Raw genomic sequence first — 14,177 nt, 5'->3', positions numbered from 1 at the left:
CCCAAAAAAAAAATGTCGACAGAAGCCATAACTGCTCTAATCCTGGCTCATCAGGTTAGGATCTGATACAGTGCCTGCATGCTTTGGTCTTAATCCTGTTACACAATACAGAAAATGTGCGCTATGGAGCTGTAATCTTGGTATTTTAACTCCAAGCTGCCTGCCTCGCCTCACCTTGGTAACTGGGCATGTTTTCTGACCCACATGTTGGGGTTAACCCTGTTTGATTTTTTTTCTTTCCTCCTGCTAAAGCTGCGTGAATAGATCCACCCTGATGAGCTGGTATAACATAGAGGCTCCATAATTAAGGTAGCCGAGTCTATCGCTGTGTAATTACACAGTGCCGAGTGCCATAATACCTTGTTTTGAAAACACACAGTCTGTGGTGCGCTCAACCTAATAAATCTATGTATTTCAACCCAGCAGGCAACAAAAGTCAGTGTTCACTGTGTGTATTTTGTCTGTGTACCCTGAGCTGCCCAGACCCTGTAGTCATGATGGCCCTCTGCAGAGACCGTAGCGTGAGTAATGTGTTTCAAACAGATGCACAGAGGCCAAACACAAATAGCTGGTCATACTGCAGAAGGACAATATTTTGTAGTTATTCATCTATTAGCTGCTGATTTGACTACAGAGGCTTTCATTTCAAAATAAACAGTTTCTGGATCTTATTGTTTATGTTTATAACCCATCTGCCAGAACCCACAGCATCCTCACTCAGACTGCTGGTGTTCGTGATGAGATTGTAGAAGTAAAAGCGGTGTGACAGAGAACCACTACTGAAACTCCAAATGTGTCCAATGATGATGTCTTTCAGTTCTTGTTTCGGACTGAGTTACAATGGCGCTCTAACGCACTATTGTAACGCTTTGTAACTCTAACACTTTGATATTATGGAAATTTGATTGAAGGGAACAGGGTATTTCGTGTTTTGTGTATCCACACAGGGGACTGCACTGTGTGTGTTGCAGATACAGTACTGACCATTGCAAGGATGAAGGAAAGAAAAGAAAAATCTGCCTATGTTGAGTTTTCTATTGAAGAAAAGTGAGCAGCAGGGACACAGAGAGAGAAAAGGCGAGTGGCATTGGTGTGCCTGAAAGCAGCAATCTCAAAGGCGGAAAATGTAGAAATCTATTTAAAGGCGGGGGGGTGGATTCTGTCAAGCTGCGCCTTAGTGTGCATGTGTGTGCGTGCCTTCCTGCGTTCAGTGTGTCAAATCATGTAGACCCCAGGGTGGCATGGCTGGGTCAGGGAGCTGGCATACAATGAAGGGGACGTCCCACAGTTGCTGCCAGTTTCCGACACCAGTCTAAATCAGGAATGGTAAGCGAGAGAAGTTGACATTGCTTGCAAACAAGTCAGCCTTGTTGTCAAGGTGCATGTGGGTGTGGGTGTTTTTTGTTTGGTTGTAGATGAATGTGAATCCTTGGTTTGATTTCTTTATATTAATCCCAGAGTGTAGATGAAATGCATGCAAACACGCACAATCTTGACTTCGCCAGTGACTGAATGAGCCTGTAGCCCTGTGGACAAAATCCAGGAATTTGTTTGTTTGTTTCAGTGTTCGCTGACCCACTTCTGCTTGGATGTTCATTCTTATACAACCTGAATGTGTGAATGTGCTTTTAAAACAGCAACGATGAACAGAAATAAATGGAATGTTTCTGAGGTTAAAGGCAAAATAGTCACATAATTTATCAGCTTTGGCCTGAGAAGACTTTGAGTTGTTATTTGACCTGTTTCTCTTCATATGACTGATATCTCACAGCAAATAATGAGTTAAATTTCACTGATTCTTTTTTCCCCTTAAATTCTGTTACAAAAGCCTCAGCATCCAAAATGCTTGTCTTTAGACTTGTCCATGCTGATTCTATCTTTGGAAGCGTCCTGCCTAATTTTCTACTGTTTAAAACATAAACATAAAATGAAGATATCATTTTATAGCGTCAGATGTATTGTAAAGGGCCCACCATACTATTTTTGGAAGTGCAGTCATGCTGTCTGCTGCAGTGTGTCTGCATACTGAGGAAGAACAGACGACAAAAATAACAGCACATCAATAAAACCCTGGAAGGTGATATGCAGTTATGTAGAGGCAACTTTCCTCATTCATCTGAAACAGCAATATGTAGCTTTTTCTTTTTACCCGTGGAATGTCAGATAAGTGGACAGACATCAGCTGAGCAAGTAAACTGGTACAGATGACAAGAATGAGCTAATAATAGCCTGCTTAACAGTTCAAACAAAAAAATAAAATAACAGTTGTAGCTTTTGTCTGGTTTAAAAAAAACTAAAAAACAAAACAAATCTCAGACACTTAGAGGCAGCTGACACTGACATAAACGATTATGCGCGTTAGGAAGTAACTAGGAAGTGACAATTAACATAGATTTTTGCCAGACTACATTTCACTCATTGAAAACGGTGATTCCTACGATGCCCTTTCAAAACCCCCATACAAACATGTATAAAAGCCTGCAGCTAATCACTGACTGACAGTATTTATATCCCGTGGCCCAACCTTAGCATGTAGAGCCCAACCTTAGCATGTAGACTACAGATCGATCTCTGTTTTCCAAAAATAATATAAATTTGTGTCATCTTTTTCCACAGTTGGAAAAAGATGACACACAACTGTGTTATTACGGATTAATATAGAAGTAATTACAAAGTTGCATTTAATTTTCTTTTTGTGTATGAGTGATTCAAATCTCTCTAGTACAGTTTAGACGACCGCTGCCTAATTATAAGTGTCTATACGTGGGCAAGTCTTGTCTTTGTAAAGGACACGTCTGTCATCCAAGGCTATTTTTAAGAAGCTACATTTGGACATTTTTCACAAAGTTTGGTTTGCCAGGGTGCATTTGATCTGTAAGATTAAATATATTATGTGGCATCTCTCTTTCAGTCTCATCCAGTGCTGTGTTTGTGCACAAAGTGTCAAGTGGATGACGAGTGGCCCGCTGCACAGACAAGATCGGCTTTGTGCGGCTCTCTAACATGGAGAGCGTGGTACCACTCCTTGCTGTTGAGGCCATTTACTGTTTCCTGTGCTTCTCTGCCTCTCTGTATCTGTCTCTGTCTTGTGCTCAACAGTGAAGTGATCGGTTCTCTTGTGGCTGTTTGTCTGTGTGTAGGATCGTTCTCCTATCTCAAGTGCTTTATAGTGCCTGTTTGGCAAGAGGCAAACAGCTGCCGTTCTCTGAGAACTCTGAATTCATTCTCAGCAGATCACAGGGGGTTTTTAGCTGTTGCAGTGTATCTGTTCTGGTGCTGCTTGATGTTAGAGATACTGACAAGCTGAGTATTTATAGCACTTTGTGCTTCTTAGTCTATCGGTTTCACCCCAGGTGAACCTGCCGCCTGCCACACGGTCTGTCTCACTTTACTGAAAGAATCGGTTCAGAAAGCTAGCTTTAAATGGATCGCTAAAAAATGCAGTAAATTGCTGCAGCCTGAAGGTCAATTGAAGGATCAGGCTGGTTTGAGCATGTTTGTGTTGGGTGGTTGTGTATCGCAGTGAGCTGCTTTGTGTCGTGTGTGTTTGTGTAAATGTGTGCGTCTGTTAGTGATGTGCTATTAGACACCACCTATTTTTATAAGGTAAGTTGTTATGTGGGGGTTAGTTACAGAGTCCAGGCTGCTCTGTGCTGTGAAGAGGGGAGGGAGACGAGGGACAGGAAATCATAGCAGTGACTTAGGCGTCAGCGGGGAAGGAACAGGAGGGGTACCCAGGATGGTGTGTAAGTGTATGTTGTGTGAATTCCGCTCCCCCACCCCGCTATTAACCCTTTCCATCATACTGCCCCTGCCCTCCAGTAAAGCTTTAGCGTGCTGCTCTGTGGCCTCGTTTGCCTCTCACATCACATTAATGGAATCATTAGCTGATACTGCTATGGATTCCTAGATGACAAAACCATCAATATCACAATTAGGTGCTAAACTAATGATTTTTTTTTTCCGTTGTAGATTAATCTGCTGATTATTTTCTCAGATAATCGTTTGTCCTTCTGGAAATGGGGGAAAAATCACATCATGAAGAAATCAACTTGTAGTTGAAAAACGGTTGCTCTAAAACTCCAAGGAAACATTGTTCTCTGTTACTGAAGACAAACAAAAAGATGAGTTCATCACTGTCAAGAAGGTGGAATGAGCAAATGATTGGTCATTTTTGTTTTAGCAGGAAGATGACTGGCATTACAAACTAGATCTTAAAATAGCTGCATATGTAAATAAAAAGGAAAGCTACACAGTAGCCAGAGAACAATTCTGAAACCTGGTTTTGTATATTTTTCAGTTTCAGCACTGTGTTATGTGATGTGCTGATGTCCTCTGGTCTTAACACAGTGTGCACGAGATGTGAGCCCTATGCACATGGCAGCTTTTAACATGACGTTTCTAGATTTTGTAGCTAATTTCTGTTTTGCTCAGGGATTGGCAATATTGCCGCAACTTTTTTTGGGGGGGGGATAAGAATAAATCAATCCTTATACTGCTTCATGAACGTCCTGCTCCCCCCGTGCTTCACACTGCTCTCTCTCCGGTATTAAGGCTGTGCACTGGCTGAGATGAGATTGCTTCTCTTCAGGATGTTTGCCGGCTGGCTATCCTTTGTCCACCATGCTGCCGTCTGTTTGCAAAACGTTACGCCTCCCAGTGCATCTAATGAACATCGTGCTAACTGCATCACTACCGATCATGCTTTTGCTTTGTACGTGAAAAGCTGGACAGTTTAAACAGTGCGATAATTTATTTATTTATTCAAGCCCTTTGTCCCCTTTTTGTCACCATTTTCCCTTTTTTAAATTAACAATTGGGTCAGCAGAAGCTTCCAGCATGTTTTTTCTGTGCGTTGATGATGCTGTTGAAAATCAGACCTTAAGGCATCCCCTCTGCAACCCTTTGTTGCTCATGGTTGAATAGTTTGGAGAACCTTTGTGTTTGTGACTGTGGATGCTGGTGTGGGTTCCTGCGCTCTGACACAGAGGACAATTGAGTCAACTAGACCTTAGGGCTCACTCCATAGCTTTCAGTACAACCTCTATGAAATTCTCTGCCAAGCGCTTCCATCAAATAGCTCCATTAGCTCATCCCCTGCCTGCCATTAATACACAGACCCATACTGAAAGCATCCAAGAGTGAGGATTATCTAAATACTCATAATATTGCATAGCCAGTGCAGTGTGGTATTATCCTTGAAGCATATACAGTGTATTGCAATAATTGTTTTTAAATGAATCATACTATTGTGAAGGAAGCGAGTCAAAGTGAGTGAAGAGGATAAATGAGTGTGTAGCGTTAGTCATAGATCTACAGAGTGTGGAAACACAGACGAACAATGTGACAGACATTATCAGCACAAAGTAAGTAGAGAAGAAGAAATGCTATCAGTAATGAACCACCTTCCTATTGCAGCAGCAGAGGGGAAAAGGTTGTGTTAGCTCCAGAAACACAGAGCTTTGGAAGATTGAGTTCTGCTGGCTTTATAGTTAAACAGAGGAGGCATTGAGACTCGAGACTTGTAAATGTTTATGCCACCACACAATACGCGGGCCTAATGGTCCCACCCTCTTCTGAAACATCACCACCAGGCTACACAAGACCTGCATCAGTTAAATAGCATACGGCCTTAAAATCCACCCAGCGTCTAATCAAAATGATCAAACATTCCTTAAAAGCTACTTAACCAGAGCAGTTAATGGAATGAGTCACTTTTGACTCATGCTGTGTTAATAGCTTCATTTACAGAAAAAAAGACTTCCTTGAGCGTATCTGCAGTGAAGTCGGGATCGTGGTGGCGTTGCAAGTCTTAAAGATCTGTCGCTCTTGCATCCAGAGTATACAAGGGTTACACACTATTACTGTGACATGTATATCTTATAAAACTAAGAAAAAAAGCTGTTTTACGTGCTGCAAAATATACAGTTATTACCAGTCTTTAAGCAAAGAGAGCTGCATGAATGAACTCACTGACTTGCAGCATGCCAGCATATCCAGAGCTCCACACTGACCCACTACCCTGAATAATGTTACACATCATCTACCGCATCTCATCTGCAAGCTGTGTAATTATGGAAGCGTGCATAGTCTACTCTAACCTCAGTAGCCTTAAATGTAGATGTGTTAATTTAAGACTTTTGTTTTGAGACTATACCACTTTGTTTCCCATCATTGTTCTGTTTCAGAGTGTGCGTGTGTGTAAAATACTGCCTCTGAACATTGCTTCAAGCTACTTTTCCATGAAGGATGATGGATCGAGAAGTCAGTGAATAGCAGATTACTATCTGTTTCAAAGTGGGTTTAAGATGCACAGCTCATTTCAGATCACAAACAAACAGACTCAAGAATGCAATGTGTCACCGAGAGATTAGGCTGGATTTTTCTGTTTCTTTTTGTGGCCTAATGTGACATATTTTCCTCCCCTCTCTGATAATTATAGTTTCAGGTTACTTTGTAGATTCTTCACACCTTTTCTTTTCTTTCTTTCTTTCTTTTTTTGCCATTGTTTGTCATATTGGGAATCAGATCGTATCTGCATGTTTAGTGTTATCCTACGCCTTTTCTAGGCTGCCGTAACTCCAAAGTGACAAAAAAAAAGGCGAGAAAGTGGGAGAAGGTGCTTTTGATATCTTTTTATCTCTGCAATCTTGTGACTCATAAGGGTAATGATGCCTCTCTTGCAAAGCAGGAGTTTCCCTTTATAGATACCGATTCAGATATAGATAGTATTCTTAATCATAAGCCTATTGTGTGCTGTCTGCTTAGATCTGAAAGCAAATTGCACAAACAGTCAGGAAACAGGAAAGAGACTGTCTTTTTCTCTTTTTTTGTTATTGTTGCCCTGCTGTCTGTTGTTCATTTGCTCATCTTCATGTCGCATACAGATGACCAGCCACAACCTCTCTAAACAGTTATGGATCTGATTAGCTTTTTTGTGTTATAGATGTGCTTTATAGATTGCCTGTGTTTGTGCGGTCATGCTCTGTTAGCCACGGTTGACCAGGCCTTCTGTTACCATGCAACGCAGCACCCAGAGCACCTCCATCACCACACTGATATTTGCTCCTGACCAGTGACCCATGGCTGGTGGGGTTTGCGTTCCTGGTCACTGACATACTGAAGGGCATGCTTATGCAAGTATCGGCTGAGGCGTGCTTTATTGAAACAGAGATTGACTTGGGAGGGGATAAAAATAAGCGTGTACTTTTGTGTGCTTAGAAATGAAACGTGATAAATGCTTTGCTTTGGTAAAACGAATGTGATGTAATGTGAGAAACCCATTTGAGTTTTGTCACTCCAGTTTTTGTGGAGTAATTGAATTCTACAAATGAGCTGGAAATGTATCACTTGAGCAAAGTATTCATTTAAATATAAATTAACTTTGAAAGTGTCTCATCAGTCTGACAGCTGCAAATTGGTTGTAGTTGGTGGTAATTCTTTTTTGTAACTGTTCTTATGCCAGTTCAGTTTTTTGGGTTTTTTTGTTTTTTTTTCTTGCCCGTTACCTTTTATTTTGCACTTCAGAATTCGGTTGAGAATTGAATGGATAAAGAAATTTGTCATTTATAATTGCATTGCACAAGCAGAAACGATCTCCCACGTCTCATATGCTCATTTGTTAAGTGGACTGCAATAGACTCGAGCACTTAGTATCTGTATCTCATTTACTTGCTGGTTGAGTGGATTTGATGATCTCGGCCTCACTGTGGCTCCTCGTCGTTGAACTTCATGCTCAAACAGCACAGCTGGTTAACTATGGACTCCACCATTGCACTTCCTCTGTTACTTTTAAGTTAGCTGTTAGCCAGTGCCTCATTACTGTACTGTGCAAAAATTCCTCATTTCTTTCTATTTTGCTTCCAGGTGGACTTGAGCAACAGTTCTCCAGGCATTCTGAGGGTCTTTCAGAGTTTTTCTTTGACTGTTTGGCCTTCTTTGCTAATTTTCTGTCCAGTCCAGTTAAGCCACATGACAGACAACTTGACAAAAAACAATTTTAACTGTCTTTCGATACTCTGTTACTAGCAACCTATTGCAACAACACATAATGTATTCCTTTATATTTAGTTTAATCTATCAAAAATGCCAAAGATAAGAGTTTGACAGGAATAAAACAGTATTTTTTGCAAGAAGGTGTTTCCAGAAGAGCTATCAATGAAAAACATGGCATAACTCAGCATGACATTCAGTGTCCTTAAAAACAAGTGGAGGACAAAAGAAGATGTGGAAGGCCTAAATAACTATCTAGAGCAGATGAACAGTATCTGAGCATCAAGTCTTTAAAAAATAGAAGACCAAAAAACAGCGAAGACCTGAAACAGGACCCGAGATCTGGTTATTCAGTTCATCTACCTGCTTTGGTGAAGCCTCATCAGAATTGGTGTCAGTGAAAGTGTGGCTGTCAAGATGGAACGAGGAGAAAAGACTGGAGAATGCCAACTTATGCAAGAACTGGAATAAAACTCAGTGGAAGCACATCATATAGAGCGATGAATCCATATTTGAAATGTTTGGTTCAAGTCATTGTCAGTATGTAAGAGGAGGTTAGGAGAGAGGTGCAACATAAGCACGTACTGCCATCTGTAGAATATGGTGGAGGCTCTGTCATGTTTAGGAGCTGCTTTTCAGCCAGTGGTGTTGCGGACCGTGTCCAAATTGCTGCAACACCATCTGGAAAGCATTTGATTGGCAGCAGCTTCATTTTTCAACATGACAGTGATTTCAAACATGCTGCCAATGCAGTAAAACCATACCTGGATAGAAGAACAGACAATGGAACGATATCAGTCAGAGCCTGAACCTCAACACTGTTAAACCAGTGTGGGATCATTTTGATAACAACATAATCTAAAGAGCTTAGTGTGTTCTTCAATGAGTCTGGAGATCTATTCCTGAAGACTACTTAAAGAAGTGGCAAGAAAGCTGTCTAAGAGAGTTCCTGTTGTGTTGAAGAATATAGGTGCTCATAACTAATGTGAACTTAAAGTTAAGAATTATATAAATTCTGTTTTTGCCTTATATATAGTATTTTTGTGCATCTTTAAACAATAAATAAATCACTGCATTTACTTCCCATTTTTCCAAGCAAAATATGAAGAGAATGAGAGGTAGCTCAGACTTTGTCACAGCACATACCAGACCTTCCTACCTTCGTCATCCTTGGACTGTGGCTTGACCTGCAACACACCCACCCACCCACATACACACACATACACACACAGAGCCTGTGGTTTCCTATAGCGCTGCATATTAACTGTGGATATAAAGAGGATTCCTATTGAAAACTGAACACCGCCAGCAGGAAATAACCACTACAATGGAGAGAATAAATAATTCACTAAGCACTTAAATATTTCCTGTTGAATTTTTCTCTTTCCTCTCCATTTTTTTTCTCGCTGCTGTTCATCTTATGTGCCTCAGGCTAGCATCCCCCCCACCCTTTGCTCCACAGCAGGTCTTACTTCTTGTTCCGCAGTGTAACAGACAGCAGTTAACACTGTTGTCATTTTCATAGGTAAATAAGAGCTCAATGTAAGCAGAGTCGCGTATAAACAATGACATGGCTATTTACGTGTATCCCATATGGTGGGTTTCTGCTTAAGTGTGCCAGATTCTTTGTCTTTATTTAAAGAAGGCTGCGTAAACAGTAACAGCTATAGCTTAAAAGGAAAGTGGGATTAATGTGCATCAATTTGTAGAGGCTCTTTTTTTTTAATCAAGCATATTTGTGGCTGTGTGTATTTTTATATTTATGTGGGTGAGAGGAACATACCTATGTTAGATTTACAACCCCATCTAATCTTTGTAAAAGGGCACTTCTTATAGAGAACTCATTTATTTACATCAAATGCAGGGGTAATGTCATGCTTCCATGTGACTTACCTTAAAATAATTTTTAAAAAGATATTTATGGGCTTTTTAACTTTTATTATGGCATGACAATTTAGAGTTTACACAACAGCTAGGAGAGAGCATAAGGGAACATACACAGCAAATGAACTGGGGTAGATTTGAACCATTTCCAGTTTGCATTGCAACTTTTTAGCGAGTGCAAAACAGCTGCAATGCTGTTTAGCAAGTATTCAGCGACTTTTTTCCACACAATTTGCCAACTTCTATATACATTACTGAGCGCTGCAATCTGCTAGTGACCCAAACAATTGCAAGGAGGCTTTCAGTGCAGTGCTTCATACCTCTGTGTGACAGTTTCACCTAGCAACTGCAAGCAGCCTCCTACAACTATTTGCCAACCAGCTGGGGAATACACCTTTTTCCCAAGTGACCAACGGTTACTAGGGGGTCTATAGACCAGTTACTGGTGTTTAGCAATCAAGACATAATGTGGATTGCACAACACTGGACATTATATTCTTCATTTCCAGTTAATACTTGTACAGCTGCTGTTATTGTGTATATGCTGCTGTTATTGTGTATATATTTATTTATATTTCTTCATACATTCTTATATAGTTCTATATTGTGTATTTTGTTGTACAGTTATTTTATTTTCAACTTTAATTTATATATTTTATCTTATTCTTTCCCAGTTAAATTTACCCTTCATTCTAATTTGTGTGTTGTACAGTTATTTCATTTTTAACCTTAATTTATATTTTATTCCTTCCTAGTTAAATTTACCCTTTTTAATTTTTCATATTTATTTCCTATCTTATTCATAGCCTTTTCCTTTTTTGTTTTCTTTAGGTCACGAGCAGTTGTCCAAGCATTTCACTACATATCGTACTGTGTATGACTGTGTACGTGACAAATAAAATTTGAATTTGAATTTGAAATTTGAATTTGACAATGATGGGTAGCAATTTCCAGCAACTGCTCATAACTGGTCAAGGATTATACATTTTACCTCAGTGACTGGTGGTTACCATGCTAATGCCAGCTGGTTTTTATGCCTGTGATTGGGGCCATAAGAACATGGATCCACACCAACCAGTTTTTGGACATGATGACAGAGTAAAGGTTTACCAAACTGAAACCTAAAGTAAGCTGACAGTCACGATTAGGTGTTAGTAATAGCACAGTTCTTAAAGCCTGTTGGATGTAACGCTATAACCGGTGACAGTTTGGTCAGATGACAGCTTATTGAGTTTATTAAGACTGTCCCAGACAGATGAAAAGATGCCCCAGCTAGCAAATCAAGTTAACATTGCTGGTACTGTAGGTCTTTGCTTCAAAACGTGTGCAACAGAAATGCCGTTATAAACTCAAAAGCATATTAACATACTGAGGGACTGAATGAGTCCAGTGTGAAGGCTATGTATACATATACTTGTAGGTTTTATCTCTCAAGGAGTCTGTGTAAAGCAGAAAAAGAACTCATTTTTGCAGTTCATTCATCCTCTAAACATTTTCTATGCACACTTTCAGATCAGTTTCCCCCCCCCCACTTACCTTTTTCATATGCTGAACAGCTGTCACACAGTGACCTTTGTGACTCTCGTAGCGGTCGTCTAACAGGCTAAACACGTCCGCAGAGGAAGGTTTGGGGACACTTTCACTGAGAAGCTCCTCACTGAAGGGGTTCAGCAGGAGGTGACGGCTGTACATGTAACTAAGCACAGCCTCATCTCTGCTTTCCACCCTGTTTCATCTTACTCTAAGCCTACAGGGCCAGTGAGAAGGGAAGAGGCCACCAGCTGTCCTGTATTGATCACACCTGTACTGAGCAGGAACCACATCAATCTGCCAGCCCGTCACACCCCGACACACACATATGGCACCAGTCGTCATGATCAGCAATACAGAACGGGATTTTTTTTTTCTAATTTGGAAAATAGATAAATAAGATAAGTACAATTAAGAAACAAGTTGTTTCATAAATTGCAGTTTTTCACACTACACAGACTGCCATTAATAGCAGGGGTGGAATTAACCTCCTCCCACTCAGAGATACTGTATTATAAATAGAAAGGGGAGAGAGGAAAAAAACCCTCCTAATTTAATAATATTCAGTTTATGAGGAAGCAGCATTTCAAACACCTTCAGGTATGTCTTTTTGTCTGACAGCCTGTCAGGATTCCAAATAAAACTGTTTATTAAAAAAACATTTGCCTTGCGATTTGGGAGGGTCATGAGTTCAAGGAAGTTTTTCAAGATATTAATCACACTGATACAGAATCATGTTAGCCTGGAGGGATTGTGCTCGTAGCTATGGTTCATGTGGTGAGGCTGACAAAACCCTAGACTGGCTGCCTTTCCAGGTGGAATACTAAATAAACTATTTCTTATTCTAAATGAAATGTTCCTGGACAGCAGGTGTCTGTGGGTTGCCTTAGGGCAGCAGAATTAAATGCAGAGGTCTTTTCAGGCTCCAGCAAATAACAAGCGAAATATACACAAAATTAATTTGCGGTATATTGCATCCACTTACCTCTTTCTGCCAGAAGCATCCATAAATTTACACCCTATGTGTGTGTGTGTGGTTTTTTTTTCTGTTTGCTTATTGTGTAACAAAGCCTTCAGACAATTCAGCAGCTAGAAAGCTCCCAGGGAATCTGTTAACACCGCAGAGCTGGATGAGAACTCTCCCAGGCTTTGTTGAAGAGTTGTTCAGACTCAAGTGTTTGCTTTAAATGTCCCCAAGGCCTTTAAGAGCAGCAAAGTGTCTGCAGAGTTTAAAAGCCTCCAAAAAAGATGTTTACTTGTTAAATCCTTCGCTATTTAGTCTTAACAATGTCATTTATAGTCATTTTTTCACATATCCTACAGACTTGGATTTTTGCTACCAGTACTAACATGAACCGATTGTCATAAGGTTTTTACCACCGTGGCGTTCACATGAACTGTGAACTCATCGCACTGGGGATTTTTTTTGCGGGAGGTTTACGCGTAATTGTGAGTTTGCAGTGTGACGTGAGGGTTTGGGGGTTGTTTGGTTTCAGTTCTTCAGGGGACTGAAGCATTTTACAATGTAAGAGATAAACCAAGACTTTTTTTTTTTATGGAAGCCTAACCCACTTTGATGTTTGTCAGTTAGGCTCTGCTGTTTTATTTTCACTAAAATGGATATGGAAGCCACAAATAGAAATCAACAAAGGCAAAGCATCACATATTAAATCTTCAAATTAATTCTTCTTCTTTTATCCCCTTGGTCTCTCAAAGCAGTTTTAAAGTAGTAAAAACACAAGTATTGGCTTTGAAGTAACATTTGAAATGGTGTAAAGCTGCGTAGATTGATATGTTGAAGACTGGAACCAAATTGTAGCTTTTAAAAATTGTTTAAAGCCTTCAGTATAGCGGTTGCACCAATTACTTTGATCTGCAAAATGGGGTCCTGGGTCCCCAAGGTTGGGAACAAGGTTGGTTTTATAGTTGTTGAGACATGATCCAAGTCCCAGTTTGGCCACTTATGTGCTCATCATAAATATGTCTAAAAACCTGAGAAAATAGAGGCTGGAAAATGTGTTGCATTTTATGTAAAAAGTAAAAACTGGCAGAAACTCTAATAAGGTGGATCATGGGATGCTTTGAAGTCTTTTTAGTGACGGTAATCTAACAGTGCCTCAGGTTGTTCAAGAGTTAAGTGCATAAATGTGCTTCCATTTGGACTTATTCATGGCGCTTGGGTGTTCGAGGTGCAGAAATGAATAGTCTCCAGTCTCAGTTTGGCACTGAGACAGTTTTACTGTTCTCCAGGCTGCCAGAATCTACGGGTAGCAGACGACAACAGTATTAGCGCCTACACAACTTCCAATTTTATCCCACCCCAAAACGGTTTAACTGTAAAGTTTCTTTCACTGTTTTGTTTCGTCGATGACTCGTCAGATCTGTCTGAGACATTACAACCAATGACATCATAATTCTGGCCAGCAGCAGGCAGGAAGCTGAGGAGAGGACCTGGCTGTGCACTCTCTCACAGAGGAGGGGAGGGTGGATACTTAAAGGGGGGCTGCATGACTATAACAGAGCACTTCACTGTGTTCTCCCTCTCTCTCCCTCTCTCTCTCATGCTTGCTGACTTTAACAGTGTCCATTTCTTTCTGTTGATGATGTCATTTTCATGCTGAGCCAGACTTCCAGTTCTTTCTGCTCCCAAGAACTAAAGAGGAAAAAAAAAGACTGGGTTGAGAAGTGAATAGGGGAGCGGAGGATTGATGGAACCAGCCCTGTGCGCCTGATAAACAGCTGAGCCTCGGGACCGCGATGTGGCGTCTGAG

The 14,177-nt window shown here is 40.5% G+C and overlaps 1 protein-coding gene across 10 annotated transcripts in view; it reads left to right on the top strand.

The window, feature by feature from the left end:
* The window catches only part of rapgef1b (Rap guanine nucleotide exchange factor (GEF) 1b), a 45,006-nt gene that overhangs the window by 6,076 nt on the left and 24,753 nt on the right, over nt 1–14,177 (top strand). The window lies entirely within an intron of this gene.

Source organism: Haplochromis burtoni, unplaced genomic scaffold (assembly GCF_018398535.1).
Source record: "Haplochromis burtoni strain Fernald_Lab_line unplaced genomic scaffold, NCSU_Asbu1 Contig_23, whole genome shotgun sequence".
In the NCBI taxonomy this organism is placed as follows: Eukaryota; Metazoa; Chordata; class Actinopteri; order Cichliformes; family Cichlidae; genus Haplochromis; species Haplochromis burtoni.
Note: the sequence above shows the minus strand (reverse complement) of the source record. Positions and strands in the feature narration are given on the sequence as shown.